Source organism: Lipotes vexillifer, unplaced genomic scaffold, assembly GCF_000442215.2.
Source record: "Lipotes vexillifer unplaced genomic scaffold, Lipotes_vexillifer_v1.1 scaffold65, whole genome shotgun sequence".
NCBI classification, from domain to species: domain Eukaryota; kingdom Metazoa; phylum Chordata; class Mammalia; order Artiodactyla; family Lipotidae; genus Lipotes; species Lipotes vexillifer.
Window position 1 is genome coordinate 211,288 of NW_006796728.1, and position 16,609 is coordinate 227,896.

At 36.6% G+C, this 16,609-nt stretch overlaps 1 non-coding gene across 1 annotated transcript; it reads left to right on the forward strand.

Moving 5' to 3' along the window:
- Positions 1 to 461: 461 nt before the first annotated feature.
- On the forward strand, positions 462 to 533 carry TRNAE-UUC (transfer RNA glutamic acid (anticodon UUC)). The gene has a single exon. It is a non-coding gene; the product is annotated as a tRNA-Glu (tRNA).
- The last annotated feature ends 16,076 nt before the right edge of the window (positions 534 to 16,609 follow it).

Genomic DNA, 16,609 nt, shown 5'->3' on the forward strand with positions numbered 1-16,609 from the left:
TGAAGGGGAAGAGCTCATGACCTGTCCCAACAGCGGAGCCCAAGAGAAAGAAGAAAGACCCCTTTCCTGTCAAGGACACAGCCAGTGAAAAGCCATGACTCTTTGCTTACTATAGCCCTCCAAACTTCCTTTCCCCCCCGTATAAGAGATTCCCTTTCCCTTGCCATTCAGATGCTTACACTTGGCACGGTTGCAGACCCCAAAGTGCAATTCTCTGCTGAACCCATCTTTGCTGGAGAAACATCTGGCAGTCTATTTGTTTCACATTAACACTATTATGTTCTAATCATTGTAATAGGTGACAGAGACACAGTACTCTGAGAGACAAATGTAATCTCAGACTTCATAGAATATTCAGTCTAATAGAGGCCTTTAACCAATAATTACATAAATAAATAAATCCTGATATTTTGAATCTGAAGAAGAGTTTCCCCACCTTCAAGATTCCTGATACTGGGAATTCCTTGGCAGTCCAGTGGTTAGGACTCAGCACTTTCACTGCAGTAGCCCAGGTTCAATCCCTGGTCGGGGAACTAAGATCCTGCAAGTCACATGGCTAAATAAATAAATAAGGTTAAGATTCCTGATCTTCGCCCACAGGATAATGATGCCTCGTTGTTCTGTAGGGATTAGGCAAAGGAGAGAGTAGACAGAAGAAACTGGGTTTAAGAGTGAAGGAATGAAAAATAAAGAAGAGCAGATATCTTATATAGAAAACTTCCTTAGAGAATTTGGCGAGCAAAGGAAAAGGAGGGGAAAACACAAATTTGAGAAACTAAGTCCTATTTCATGTGCGACATTCCCCAAAAAGGTAAATTTACAGGATTTCCTAGGACCAATCAAGTAATACATAGTCTGTGTGTGTGTCAAATTGTTTTGGTAGCAGAACTTGACCTGAACTGACCTACATGTATACATTTGTGTGTGTGTGTGTGTGTGCACTATATATATGTATATGCCATATGTATACATGTGTATGTGTGAATTCATATAATTTTTATTTTTTACTGAAGGAGAATGTACATTTTGCTTCATAAATGTAATGTATTTTTATTATGGAGTACTCCTAATACTATATTGGTGGTGCTACATAAAATATGATATAAATGTGCTTTTATATTTTTAAACTTTGGAAAGTTATCTATTCCAAAACCCATCTGGGACTGTGGCAGCTTAAAAAAAATTAATTATATTGGACATTTTTCCTTTCAAGCATTTGATAGAGCATAGCTCCTTGGAAAACACATAACAGCAGTTTGCAAATGTGGCTGTAATAAGACTTAGTGCAACTTCCTATAGGACCAATGACATAGGAAGATATTGCACACTTCAGTATGTAATAACAAAAAAAAAGCAAGAAATGACTCAGGGCCAATCTCTGAGAACTGATATGCTTCCTACACTCAGCCTGAAATGATAGAAAAGGCAGGAACTCTGAGGTTCTGGGCCTCTCAGCCAAAGTGGATAATTCACTACCTGAGGGCTACTGAAATCAACAAATTTCTCCAGTCACAATGGAGGCAATAGGGAGGTACACTGAATAAATTAAATTCTGGATTGTGAAGTCATTTCATAAATAGTTCCTAAATGCAAGGATGACCAGACTGTTAGCCTTGGACAGTTCTGTTTAATCAATATTGTTACTGTGTAATTGTCAATAGTTCTCCCGTTTACTTGCAAAATCATCTTGATTTGTACAATAATGTATATGTTCTTATGGGCTGAAGTGTGTTCCCCCCAAAATTCATATGTTGAAGCTCTAACCCTCAGTATCTTGGAATGTGACTGTATTTAGAGTTAGAATCTCTAAAGAGGTAAGTTAAAATGCGGATATTAGAATGGGCTCTGATTCAATCTGACAGGTGTCCTTATAAGAAGAAATTTGGACACATGTATATTGTAAATGTGCATACACAGAGGAAAGACCATGTGAGAACAAATCTACAGCCATCTAAAAGCTCAGAAGAGAGGCCTCAGAAGAAATCAACCCTACCAACACCTTGATTTTGAACTTCCAGCCTCTAGAACTGTGAGACTACAAATGTTTGTTGTTTATGCCACCCAGTTTGTGATACTTTGCTATGGCAACACTAGCAAGCTAATATATATCTCACTGTATTTACTATTTTCTCCCTCTCTCTCATTATCTCTGTTGTTAATTAATTAACCTACTTGAGAAATTAATAAGAGGTAGAGCTAATATTTAGGAAGCACCAGGACCAGTGTGAAGCCGTGTATCTTTTCAGCATTTTAAAAAGAACAACATAACAACACCAGATTTGTCAGAAACAATGATCATAGTATTTTAAGGATTTAATAAGTCCCTTCTTTCTGTAGATAATAAAATCCCAGAAATATGCTGATATAATAGATTTACACTGAGGCACTGGGGTTAGAAAGGAGGGCTGGGCCATGATTTTTCTAATTTTACTTTTAAATAAATATAATAATACCGTTTAATAAAATGGTTCTAGGAAGAATTTCTGTAATTTAGTCAGAGCCAGGGTAGGTGGCTGACCTCACATGATCTATTTACACTGACCTTTGTTCTGAACATACTTAAAATAAATTCAAAAGCAAGCAAATTTAACAGGATAATTCCACTTCTCAGTAGTTATATAAATGCTTCAAGGACCTTTCTGAAGAAACAGATGCAGTCTAAGGGGAGGTCATACGAGCATTTTGCAAAATTGTGACAGCTGCTTAAAGAGGAAATATAGTTTAAATTCCTTTGGGACTCTGAGCCACATTTCAATGCTGATTTAAAGAATTAACTCTCTAATCACTGACACTTTATATTTCATAGGAATTTGATAAAAATGCATTATTTTTACCTTGTTCATGGCTTTTCTGTAATTTAACCAGCAAACAGAAAATAGAAAAAGGGCCCATCCTTAAAAGGAGCAGACAGGCACAAATACTCTTTATTGTGATATTAGGCGTAGGACAAGCTGTCCATTCAATTGTCTTTCTCCCAGTAACATGTCAGAAAGCCCACTTCTTGCTATTGGAAAAGAGAGTTTTAACTAGACTTGTCAAGAGCCTTTAATAAGACCTGATGAAATTTATAAATCTACGTTTCAGAAAAATGTACTTATACACAAACATACACTTTCATGAAAGAGTGCCAATAGTCCCAAAGACCTGCCTTAGAGATTTAACCTATCAGTTCTTAAAGACTTTCCACTAAGAGAAACTTATTATTTATAATACGTGCAACCATGTGAGGAAAAGCTTCATATGTGATTAGAGTTTCTCAGCATAACAGGAAATAGGTGATATTCAAAATAGCAAAACAACAGTACACAGGAAATGGTCCTAGGCAATATATAGGAAAAACAAAATACTAAAGAAAAAAATAACTAAAGATATTCTGATTTATATATTTTTCTCAGGGGAGTCTGGGAGTTCAGTTCTAATGACTTACTTGTATATATTCTACTTTATACGAAAAAAGATAGATATAGATAAATAGAATGATGTATTCTATGGCTATCTACAGAGAGAGACATAAAGATACAGACATACAGAGATTGAAATATATAATAATTTATCCAGAAAAAACATGCTAATGTACTAAATGTTTTAACCCTTAAAACTAATATTCATATATGGTAATTGTCTCCCCCAGAATTCAAATGTTGAGGGCTCAACTCCTATGTGACTATATTTGGAGTGGGGACATTGGGAAGTAACTAGATCATGAGGGTAGAGCCCTCATAAATGGAACCCGTGTTATTATAAGAGACACCAGAGAGATGATCTCTGTCTCAGCCAAGTGAGGATATAGCAAGAAGGCGGCCATCTGCAAACCAGGAAGAAAGCTCACATCAGACACCAAATCTACTGACACCTTCATCTTGGAATTCCCAGCCTCCAGAACTGTGAGAAATAAATGTTTGCTATTTAAGCACCCCAGTCTACAGTATTTTTGTTATAGCAATCCAAACTGACTAAGACAACAATACTAGTTACACATCACTTATATACTTTCAAATCTATTTTTTAAACCTCATGCAGTTAATAGGATCACCACAGAAAAAGTCTGATTTAATATTAACCATCTGAGACATTAAGGAAAGAGGTACTATTGCATATTATCCATTAGAACAGTTTGATCTTTAGAGATACAGAGAGTACAGGCATAGTCACATTTATGAAGAGTGCTAATTTTTAAACTGCCAGTAATCTTTTGTTTCCAAGTTCTGAAAAATTAAACTCAAAGTGTTTCAAACAATCAATACATATATTGGTCATATATCTGAACAATCAGGGAGTAAGTCTTGAGTTGACTCAGAGACTCATGTACTTACAGATGGATTTATTTCCTCTGGATTTCAACTCTATTTTACTTCATTACTAGACTGTAAGTAGTGACATGAAAGATACTGTCTTAGTCTGCTCAGGCTGCCATAACAAAATACCATAGACTGAATGGCTTAAACAGAAATTTATTTTCTCACAGTTCTGGAGGCTAGAAGTTTGAGATCAAGGTGCTAGCATGGTCAGGTTCTGGTAGGAGCTCTCTTCCTAGCTTCCAGGCTGCTGCCTTCTCTCTGTGTCCTCACATGGTGGAGAGGTGGAGACAGAGAGGGAGCTCTGGGGTCTCCTTCTCTTCTCATAAGGGCACCAGCCCTATCAGATTAGGGCACAACCCTTATGACCTCAATTAATATTTATCACCTCCTCCCAGACGATTTTTCCAAGTATAGTCACATTGGAGGTTATGGCTTCAATACATGAATTTTGCGGGGACAGAAACATTCAGTCCATTGCACTCTGCCACTGAGCTCTCTAAATGTATGTCTTTCTCACATGCAAATACATTCATTTCATCCTAACACCCCTAAAGTCTTAACAAATCCCAGCATCAAGTGTAAAGTCTAAAGTCCAAAGTCTCATATAAATATCATTTAATCAGATACGGGTGAAACTTGATATACAATTCATCCTGAGGCAAAATTCTTCTCCAGCTGTGAGTCTGTAAAACCAGACAAGTTATGTGCTTTTAAAATACAATGATAGACAGGCAGAGGATAGACATCCCCGTTCTAAAAGGAAGAAATAGGATAAAAGGAAGGGATGGCAAGTCTGAAGCAAGTCTAAAGCCTAGCAAGGGAAATTTCATTAGAAGTGAAGACTCAAGAGTAATTCTCTTTGGCCTGATGTTCTGCCTTCCAGACCCACTGCAGTAGCAGTGTCGCCCCATGGTTCTGCAGGGCAGCTGCCCCTTCAGTTCAGTGGAGCGTGACTCCCTCAGTTTTCTGTGAGGGCTCTGCCTACTGAAACCAAGGAGAAAGCAAGCAGCTTCACCAGCTGAGCCTGCGGTGGGAGTGGCAGCCCTCATAATCCTTGAATTGTCTTAGGAGTCATCCTTCCCTTTTCTTCAAAGATAAACACCTGTTAGCAGCCTTCTTTCATTCCATCTCATTTCTCTTTTACATTTAGTCCTTTTGACAGTGTTTCTGTTGCTACAATCTCATTTCTATCCTGGCACCTGCTGCATAGTGGCTGATTAAATTTGTCCTTCATATCCATACTAATTTCTTTATCAAATGGCTGTGCAGCAATACCCTCAGTGTTCTCTTAAGAATAAGCTTTCTCCTTTTTTTGCAGTATGGATAGGCTGAGAATTTTCCAAATCTTCATGTTCTGGTCCCATTTTACTTAACTATTCCTTCTTCAATTCATGGCTCTTCTTTCACACTTTACTATAAGCAGTCAGGAACACGCACACCACACCTTCAATCTTTTTTTTTTCTTTTAAAGAAGATGTTGGGGGTAGGAGTTTAGTAATTAATTTATTTATTTTTGCTGTGTTGGGTCTTCGTCTCTCTGTGAGGGCTTTCTCTAGTTGTGGCAAGCGGGGGCCACTCTTCATCGCGGTGCGCGGGCCTCTCACTATCGCGGCCTCTCTCGTTGCGGAACACAGGCTCCGGACGTGCAGGCTCAGTAGTTGTGGCTCACGGGCCTAGTTGCTCCGTGGCATGTGGGATCCTCCCAGTTCAGGGCTCGAACCCGTGTCCCCTGCATTAGCAGGCAGCTTCTCAACCACTGCGCCACCAGGGAAGCCCAACACACCTTCAATCTTTTGCGTAGAAATCTCCTTAGCTTCACTGCTTCTATTACCCAATCTTACCTATGGGTATTTTTTCAAGTTGCTTAAAAAAGATGAAGTTGACTTTTTTTTCTATTATCTATCATTTCATATAGATCATCTGTGCATTAATTAGTCAATGTATTTACTGAAATTTGTTGAAATATTTTCCCCTGAAAGAATGAGTTTTGATGGATGGAATTGATACTTGTGTGATTAACTGTCTGCGGCAAAAGCTGTTGGAGCCCTCTCTACATGGCTTCAGGTCTCGCCATTGTAGCACTCACCAGAGGACTTCCAGTGGCTAACATCTGCATCTCTTTCCTCTGGAGCTTATTTTGGTGGAGGAAACCCACTCTGCACTGAATACGGTCAACAGGCCCTGCCTTCTCCTGCTCCCTATCTCCAGTAAACTCCTCCCCTTCACGTGTAACAGCCTCAGCCAATTATTGACAGAGTTAGTGTCAATCCCCTCCCTTTCGGGGTGTGACTTGTAACTCTGAGGCTCCAGTTCTCCATTGGTTTCCAGAATTTGCCACTGAGATTGAGTTCCAGCTACTTCCCGGGAGATCTGGTTTAGTAGCACACACTTAATTGTCTGCCTTTTGAACAGTGTCCTGCCCAAATCCTGGAAACACAGAATGTGACCTTATTTGGAAATTATTGCAGATTATACTATTTGCAGAGATAATTAGTCAAATATTTTGAGATAAGATCATACTGGATTAGAGTGGGCCTTAAATCCAATGAAAGTATTCTTACAAGAGGTAAAAAATGCAGACACAGAGAGAAGAAAACCCTGCGAATAAGGTGGTAGAGACAACATATATTGCCACAAACCAAGGGAAGCCAGGAGCCATCAGAGCCTGGAAAAGGCAAGGGAGGATTTAACCCTAGAGGCTTTGGGGTGAGTATGTCCCTGCCAACACCTTGAGTAAGAGAGTACATTTCTGTTGTTTTAAGGAACCAAGTTTGTAGCAATTTGTCGTAACAACCCTAGGAAACGAATATTTTCCCATTTCTGTCTCACTTCTGTACTCCCCTACGGAAGTTTCCTGGAATCATTGAAATAAACTACTTGCATTCAAATTTTTGATCTAGGATCTAGTAACCTAAATTAAGATACTGAACAAACTCTTGTGATAAGTACTGATTTTCTGAATTTCGGTCTGTCCTCCTTAAATTTTCTGGGAACAAGATACAGAATGGTGGAGACACCTTTTACACATCAGCACTCACTTCCTGGCATCTCTGTGCTCCATGGATGATTTACAGAATTGTCATCCATAGGGGCATAGTGGAGAGTTTGTAAACAGCTCTTCCCGCACTTTCCCTCACATTTCTGAAAGCCAGAAGAATGACAGAGTTGGCAGTTATGCCTCAGTTTTTGGCTGGAGCACAAGCTGACTGAGCCAGGCTTGCCGTTCTCAGAGTTTGTTTTGGAATAATAATTATTGTTGACTTGACATCGATCCAGGAAGAGATCCAAAGAGTGCCATCAACGGGTGGGCACAAAGAAGAAATTTCCTTTTGGTCTGTGCTGTGAAACATACTCTCCTAAGTGAGGGACAATTTTATTTTTTTAATGTTTCTCCATTTTATAAGTAGTTGTAAAACATGTTGAAGTTGTCAGATACTTGAGACACAAAACTGTAAAAGCAATTCATCTTTTTCCTTTTCAGTTGTGTATGTGCACTAAAATACATGCTCACACACATTTTTTAGCTTTACTTTATATTTTAGCTTTAACTATAGCTATTCAAGTATATCCATAATGCCATTTTAAAATGTTTTTAGTATATTTTAGTAATATAGATTAATAAAATGTAGATACTGAAAGATTAATATGCACCAGAAATATAATCTCTAATTCAGGGCATTACAAAAACTTAAAATATAGGTGAGTAAGTTTAAATGATGGTCGGTTTCAGATTCTGATATCTCATGAAACTTTCAATATTGAGTCTCAAGTGTTTTCATTTAGTACTGAGTGTTGCCATCAAACATTAACCATTTCAGATGCTACCAACTGGTCTGCATTCAGTACATGTTCAGCTACTAAAGGGAAAAGTCAGTAAAGAGGGTTAACTAACTCACAGCTACCATTTCATGTAGCTCTAATTTTGGATAGAATATACTGGCTTCCTAAAATGAGGAGAATTGATTTCTAAACCTAGTAATTATAGCACTTCATGACTCAGCTCCAGCTTTCTAGAAAAACTCTCATATCCCCTTTGTTCCCTTGAAGATTGTCAGCTGTCTCAACCACCCACTGAAGTTTCCCATGACCTATGAAGTAATGCCTCTTTCATGTTCTCATCCCTTGAATATGGAATATCTTATTTTTAAAATTTGAGACCAGTGCTTCATCAGTTTCAGGAAAAAAAGCTATGGTTCTATGAAAATTATATACATCTTTATATAGATATTTTAAATATGTATATATATATGTTTGTTCACAGAACTATAGCTTACATACCCATCTTTTTGTAGGACCATAGCTTAAATGTGTATATATATATATATATATATATATATATATATATATATATATATATATGAGATTTTAACCAATTGTAATAGAAAATACTTTTCTATCTGTGTGTAATATACATTCTTAAAATTTATGGGAGAATGTCAAGAAAGAACCAAAAATGCTGATTTATTTTTTAATGCCAGATAACCTTACTGTAAAGATACTAATTTCATGCAAATCTTATGGCATATATATAAAAATTAAGTTCCCTGTGCCTATTTTATATAATTTATCAAATTTGAAAGTGTATAGCATATGTCATGTTTTCTAGTTAACACGTTTCTTTTTACCTTTTCTTTCCTAATTTTTACTTGATTTAATAATAAAATTATCCACTAGAAAGGCAAAAATCTATTACCTAAAACTTGTCAATATTTTAAGGGGCTATGAGTAAAGAGAAATAAATTCTCTAACATTTTACTGATAGTTCAATTTTTCATTCGACTTTCCGTGTATAAATATACAAGAATAAAATTAGATTTTTGTCTTTCTAGTGGGTTAAAGAAAGTGCTTCTCATTATTGCATTAATATGTATTCCTCTAGTTACTAATGAGCTTAGATATCTCTTCTATGTATATTAGCCATGTAAATTATTTCTTTTGTTAATTGCCTATCAAATTATGTTAATTTGCATAGATTGAAAAATATGTATTAGATTTAACCCCATGTCATTGCACCTATCTTCTTCAAATTTGTTTGTCATTTATCTGTTTACTATGGTGTCTTTTATAGCATATGACCCATTCACATCCATGTGATTAAAACCACATTTTTTCTTTTGTTGTTGCATATTTTTGTTTTTTAATAACATCTTTCCCCCACCTTAATCCTATATAGATGTTTTTCTTTATTTACATCTCAATGTTCTATATAGTAGTTTTCTCACTTATATTTTATTCCTGTGACATAAGTTTATGGCTTAATACATTATTCTCCAAGTAGTGAACTAATATTCCCAGCCCCAATAAACAATCCATTCTTCTCTAACTGATTAGTCCTACCATCACTTACAAGTCCCCATAATATATATGGGTCTATTTCCTGAGTTCTATTCGTCTGTTTGTCTGAGAATGCGTTAGTGGCATCAGTGTTATTTATGATGGATTTGCAATGTATACCATAATAGGGAATTCTCTCCTTTGCTCTTTGTATTTCTTTCAAAAAAATTCTGTACAAACTTTTGTTCTTTAATATAAATTTCAGAATAATTTTGTACATTTCTCCACAAAATTCTGCGAAGTTTATGGTTGAATTTATATTCACCTTATAGTCTAGATCAATGATAATTGATACCTTTACTATGTTGTTTTCTATGTATTCTCTATCTTTAAATGTTTAATAAGGATTTTGTTCATTTTTAAGATACTGCTTAATTTATATTTTTTCTAGATGTGGTAAATATTATCTTAGTTTCTACTAAACACAAATGGAGAATAATGGTGCTTATTTCTTTCACTGAGTATATATCCAACTATCTTGCTGAACCCAGTGTTTCTAATGATTTGTGAATTGCGTTAGATTTTCTAGGTACAATTATCATACTCTGCATTTTTACCTTGTTGTATTGGCTAGATACTCAAATCTAATACTTGTAGCCAATTTGTAGCAAAGCTGGAAATCTGCTGGTAAACTCCAGGGGGACTTGAAAGCATCAGATCTCAGTGTTTGGTATTGGTTCTGAATAAGTTTTTAAATATTTTGAATGTTGTCCCTAAATAGTGTAAAACTTTATTTTTTCCCAATTATAAGTTGAATGGTTCAAATCTTTTCCATTATGTACAATTATATGTTTTAAAAGGTTTATATAGATAACCTCTATTAGATTAAAGAAGTTGCCTTTATTCTTTTTTTCCTAAAAAGGAAATAAATAGTTGTTGAATGTATCAAATGCTTTGCGTCAAACTTTCCTGTTTATTTAGTTTTGTGGTATCTTACAGGGACAGATTTTTCTGATGATAAACTATTTATTCATAAGATAAACACTTTTTAATTATGGTTTATTGTTTAAATACAGCATTGGAAACATTTAACTAATAGTTTAATTAGAAATTTGGCTCAGTTTCGTAGGCAAACTGTCCTGTACTCTTTAATATTTGCACTGCCCGTATCAGTTGTGGATCAAGATTATACCAGTCTTGGGCTTCCCTGGTGGCACAGTGGTTGGGAGTCCGCCTGCCGATGCAGGGGACACGGGTTCGTGCCCTGGTCCGGGAGGATCCTGCATGCCGCGGAGCGGCTGGGCCCGTGAGCCATGGCTGCTGAGCCAGCGCGTCCGGAGCCTGTGCTCCGCAACGGGAGAAGCCACAACAGTGAGAGGCCCGTGTACCACACACACACACACACACACACACACACACACAAAATGGCCATCGAATTTCTCTTTCTTTTACCAATAATATAGTGATTTATCACAATTACGATCGTCTTTTTTTAATTAATTTATTTTATTTTATTTTTAGCTGTGTTGGGTCTTTGTTGCTGCACGCAGACTTTTCTCTAGTCGAGACGAGTGGGGGCTACTCTTCGTTGCGGTGCACGGGCTTCTCATTGCAGTGTCTTCTCTTGTTGAGGAGCACGGGCTCTAGGCGGGTGGGCTTCAGTAGTTGTGGCGCACCGCCTTTGTTGCTCCACAGCAGGTGGGATCTTCCCGGACCAGGGCTCGAACCCGTATCCCCTGCACTGGCAGGCAGATTCTTAGCCACCACACTACCAGGGAAGCCCCAACTATCATTGTCTTTTAATACAGAAGACCTAATATCAGCTAACATTTTCTGAGCACGTGAAATCGTCTAAGTCTTACACATTTGTGAATTCATTTATTCCTCACAGAAACACTATGAGGTAGAAACTATTATTCTCAATTTATGTGAGGAAACTGATGGATCTGTCCAAGGTCACATGAGTAGAACCGGAATTCAAAGCTAGGCTGCCCTTAACCGTTGTCATATATTGCCTCTCAAATGAGGATCCTTTCTTTCAACTTATTGGCAAGAAGTATTTTCTACTCTTAGCAAATTTGAAGAACTTCCATTATAATAATAATAGTTTGTACTATTATAAAAAGTAAAATTATTACCAGGGGAATTGATTTAATGGTAGTCTCAAAAAATATGTCTACGACAATTTCTAGCCAGGTAAAGCACAGTTAGGATTTTGTCAAAATAGCCAAATTGATTAATAATAAATGCTATCCAAAGAGAACTTTCTAGGCATTATGTTTTAAGTGAATTGTAGCTAGATAAAACAAGAGTCATAAATCAATACTATAAGGAATGATATAGGTCTGTTTATTGTTATTTAAACCTAGTTCTCAAAGCATTTCTTTAATATTTGTTTACAGATTTAAGAGAAGTAATTTAAAATAATGCTCCCAGTTGTTTAGCAGTAGTGTTATGCTGTTAGAAATGATTTAGGTGATAACGATGATATTGTTATATTATTATAAAAGACTTTTTTTTCGCTCACAGGCCAACTTATTACACTTATAGAATTGCTCATAATTCATATCAATAGAACCTAAAAAGTATAATTTTCAATAACGAAACAGCATTTAAATCTTAGGTGCAGTGTTTATATAAATAAGGACAAGTCTAGTCTGTTATTTTGAAAAATATTACTGGGAAAATTTGATCATGCTGATTTATTAAACAGCACAGAAGAAACGCATAGTGGGGTTATGACAGTGAACAATTATTTGAAGCGTTTCTGTCTTATCGGTTTTATTAGCCATTATCTCCTGCTGAGTTATAAAATACTTGATGTCAGGAAGGATACTTATTGACAATACTTTGGCATTGTGCTTTAGACTACTAGGTCTCCACTTACTGAAGGAGTGAGAAGAGGGTGGGAAGAATTAGGCAGGGCTTTGTAGGAAAAATAACATGATAAATTTTTCCCTTACTGGAGATAGCAATTGGAAAAAAAGAAAAAGCAGGAAGACAATTTCTATGCTACTCACATATCTTTTGGTATTAAATTAAATTACATTAATTATTAAAATTTATGATCTGTACAGTTTTAATTAAAATACTATTAAGCTTTCTGCTGTAAACACAAATTAACTCTAAATGCTAATATAAAGGAATAGAGGTCTTTCACATACACAATTCCGAGTGTGCTATTTTTTCCTTCTTTCAAATCACAATAAAAAATATATATATTTTACCTGTATATTTGGAAAATATTTAGAAAAAATATAATTGTGTAACTTGAAAAAATCTACATATAATCCTTATGGCTATTTAATGCTAATGAACTTAATACTAATGAATACTAGTGAATATTAATACTAATATTAATGAACAAATGATTTATTAATATTTATATTTTACAGATATTTTAAAATTATTTATACATGCTTTTTCAGTAAATAAATGTTCAAATCAATAGGTATATGTGGTGCGGCAAAGAGACCGTATATGTGATTGTTTCGAGGGTGTTGAAATGGGGAGGTTGTCCGGAATTACCCAAGTGAATATGATGTAATCACAAAGATCCTTGTAAGAGGGGGCAGGATCAGGGAAATGGAGGCTGACATAGTGAAGGAAGCAGAGAGAGATTTGAAGACATTCAGCTGCTGACTTTGAGGATGGAGAAAGGTGCCAAGAGGAAAGGTATGCAAGGAATAGAGTTCTCGAAGCTGGAAAAGGTAAGGAAACTAATTCTTTTCTAAAGCTTCCAGAAGGGGCATGACCTGACCAACAACATCAATTTGGCCCCTTAAAACTCATTTTAGATTTCCAAGCTCCAAAACTTTAAGATTATACATTTTTGTTGTTGTAAGCCACTCAACTGTGGTCATATGTTACAGCAACAATAGGAAACTAACACAGCATATTACACAAAATGGAAGGTAAACCCATGCTTGCAATTTTATCATAGTAACAGCTAGTCTAGATTAGCTTGCAAACACTTTTTCTACTTTCTGACCTCGCATTGGCCCATCAGCTCTCAGCAATCTCATATTGACTCCTCTTCCTCAGGCTAGTTTTACCTCCTTCACAGCTGGTTTGCCAGTTTCTGTGATAAATGTTTAAAATATAAATAACACATTTTTAAAGATACAATCCCTGTTTTACAAGACTAACAAGGAGTTCAAAGGAAAAGCAAAATATAACAAAAATATTAAGAACTAGTGCTCTGGAGTTGTTCTACCCAATGCAGTAGCCACTAGCCAAAGGTGGCTACTGAGCACTTTAAATACAGTTAGTTTGGATCAAGATGTACTTACTATGAGTATGAAATACAGACCTGACATTGTTACTGAATGAGGTTTGTTTGCCCAATGCACAGCATGCCAACTGCTGAGATGTCAGGGTTTACAGCAGAGAAAACATTTATCCACGAGGTAGCCAAGTGATGACATGGGAGAGCAACTCTCAAATCCATCTTCCTGAGCGCAAGGGACTTGGGATATTTATGAGATAAAGAATCAGGGTTGCCTGAGGTGTGGAAAGCATGGAGAAAGGTGATTGGAGATGAGAAAAGGATAAGGTAAGAGTCCTCCTGCACAGGTGCAACTAAGCTACAGGCTTCTTCATGGGACGTATATTAAGAAAATGGCAGCCTTAGCGTGTTCTAAGGGTGGAGTTTGGGGCCCTCTGATGTCAAAAGATCACCAGTGGGACATTCACACGTGCCCAGTTGGATGGTTGGTGGTCCCAACCAGTCTTTTTTTTTTTTTTGTATTTTGGCCACACCACATGCCATGCTGGACTTCCCCTACCGGAGATTGAACCCGTGCCCCTGCACTGGAAGCACAGCGTGATAACCACTGGACAACCGGGGAAGTCAGGTCCCAACCAGTCCTAACCGGCTGGAGCCTGAACTGGACAGAGCTGACTCCAAATTCCCGAAAGAACAACTATGGTAAACAACTTGATTAGGCTGCTTGACGCTTGGAGGACGTGCAAGTTTCTGTAAAAACAATTAAAATGAGCTTGATTAGGAAAGGCAGGTTGCAGCTCATTTTTTATAAAGCAACTTACAGTTTAATGGATCTAACTGCCCTCGTTTTCAATACCAAAGACTTGAGCAAGAAAGAAAAACATCTCAGTAATTTTTATATTGATTACACATTGCAATAATAATATTTTGTATATAATGGGCTATAGTGTAAGTGCCTGACATTAGGCGTCTGATTTCGTAGGCATCCACTTTCAAAGACATCCAACTCAAATAAACAAATTGCCAACTTTATGACACAGCTACTAACTAATCAACTAGATAAGAACCCAGATCAGCCCCCACCCATGAAATTCCCCTTTGAGAAACCCCTGGTTGACCTAGGTATCTGACACTTGAGTGACCCTGCTTTGCTCTTCCTGTGCTGTAAGTCTCACTCTTATGTTTTAAATTTGCCAATAAAGAATGAAGCCTCGAAACCCCAGACACCCCACCCTCGACCCCAATAAAGGCAGAGACTGAGGTCCATGCCTGCACTTTCTCTCCTCTCCCAAGGACCTCGCTGTGTGGCCACTTGTGAATAATAAACTTTGTTTTTTGACTTCTTTGACGGTTGTTGCTACGGTGTGTCTTGTAATCATAATAAGAATCACAAGGGCTGGTCCAGCCAGGACATTGGCACCAGTAGGGAATGTCTGTGAGGGCTGCCTCAAGGAATAGGGCCCAAATGAGCATCCCCAGGCATTTCTAGCTGACAGCATCCCTACTGATAGGTTGACAAAATGAGGGCTAAATTAAATATAGTTTTTAAATTGTTTTTCCTGTTTCTTTTAATTTTTTAAATGTGGCTATAAATATTTTAAAATTACATATGTGGCTCACTTATAGCTATAGAAAAGTGCTGATAGAGCACAATCTTAGAGATTTTATGGGTGTATTTGCTCCTCTCCCTCTCTCCCTGCAACTGAAAATTCGTATGTTGAAGTTCTAAACCACAGTACCTCAGAATGTGACCTTATTTGGGAATTGGGTCATTACAGATGTAATTAGTTAAGATGTGGGCCCTAAGCCAGTATAACTGGTATCCCTATAAAAAGGGAAAAGGTCTCACCTCTAGCACCCTCCCCGAAAATAATTTATATTCCTTCTTTAGGAAAATATTATTTGCCAGCATGCCATGGTGAAAGTATTGTCTACATATTCTGGCCTCTCTATTGGGATTTCTTTTTCCATTCTTATTCCCCTACTTTTCAGCTAAGCTTTCTTTGAACATCTCAGTGTGAAACAAGCATCTTATTTGCTTGTATTTTTGTATATCTTAGAAAAATCATTAATGTCTGAGTTTATCAAGGGCACAGAATATAATATTTTCATACTTTTCAATCCCAGGGCTTAGCACAAAATATACACTCATTTTTTATGAGAAAATGGGTGGCAGTATTTTTGACTTGTCATTTTTATTATTAATATTAATTAGAAGTTACTGAAGAAAATTCTATGACTTCCAATAGATCCTTTATTTCCTCTAAAAAACGGAATTAAATGTTTACTTTTAAAAATATTTGCAGCATTTTCAGTATAAAGAATTATTTTGCTATCTACTTTCTAAACAGTATATATTCAGTGATGCCAGATATATATCATTATTTGAACACTTGAAACTGTAAACCCATACTTACCACGTTCTCCATAACAATCTAGCAGGGTAAATCAATGGCCTCCATGGAAGATTTTCTGTATTATTTTTCTTTGAATCCTCAGTGTCTTGAAGAGTCGATGGCCCATAAAAAAAAGAGCTCATAATATGTTGTATGAATAAATGAGAAGGTAGATGAATAAAAAATGTATAAACTTTGACAGCCAAAGTCTGCCAATGAAGTGTACTTGGCACATCTTATGTTAAAGTTGGTATTTTTGAAATTTGGGAAATATATTGATTTCGAGGTTCTGTGCCATTTTTCATTTTATGTGGCATCACAAGGCTCTTTTCCAATAGTGTCTAGTACTCAACAGCCCTCCTCTGAAGTAATAATTATTCTGTAGAAGTTCATGGTTGTATTCTTCTTTCCCT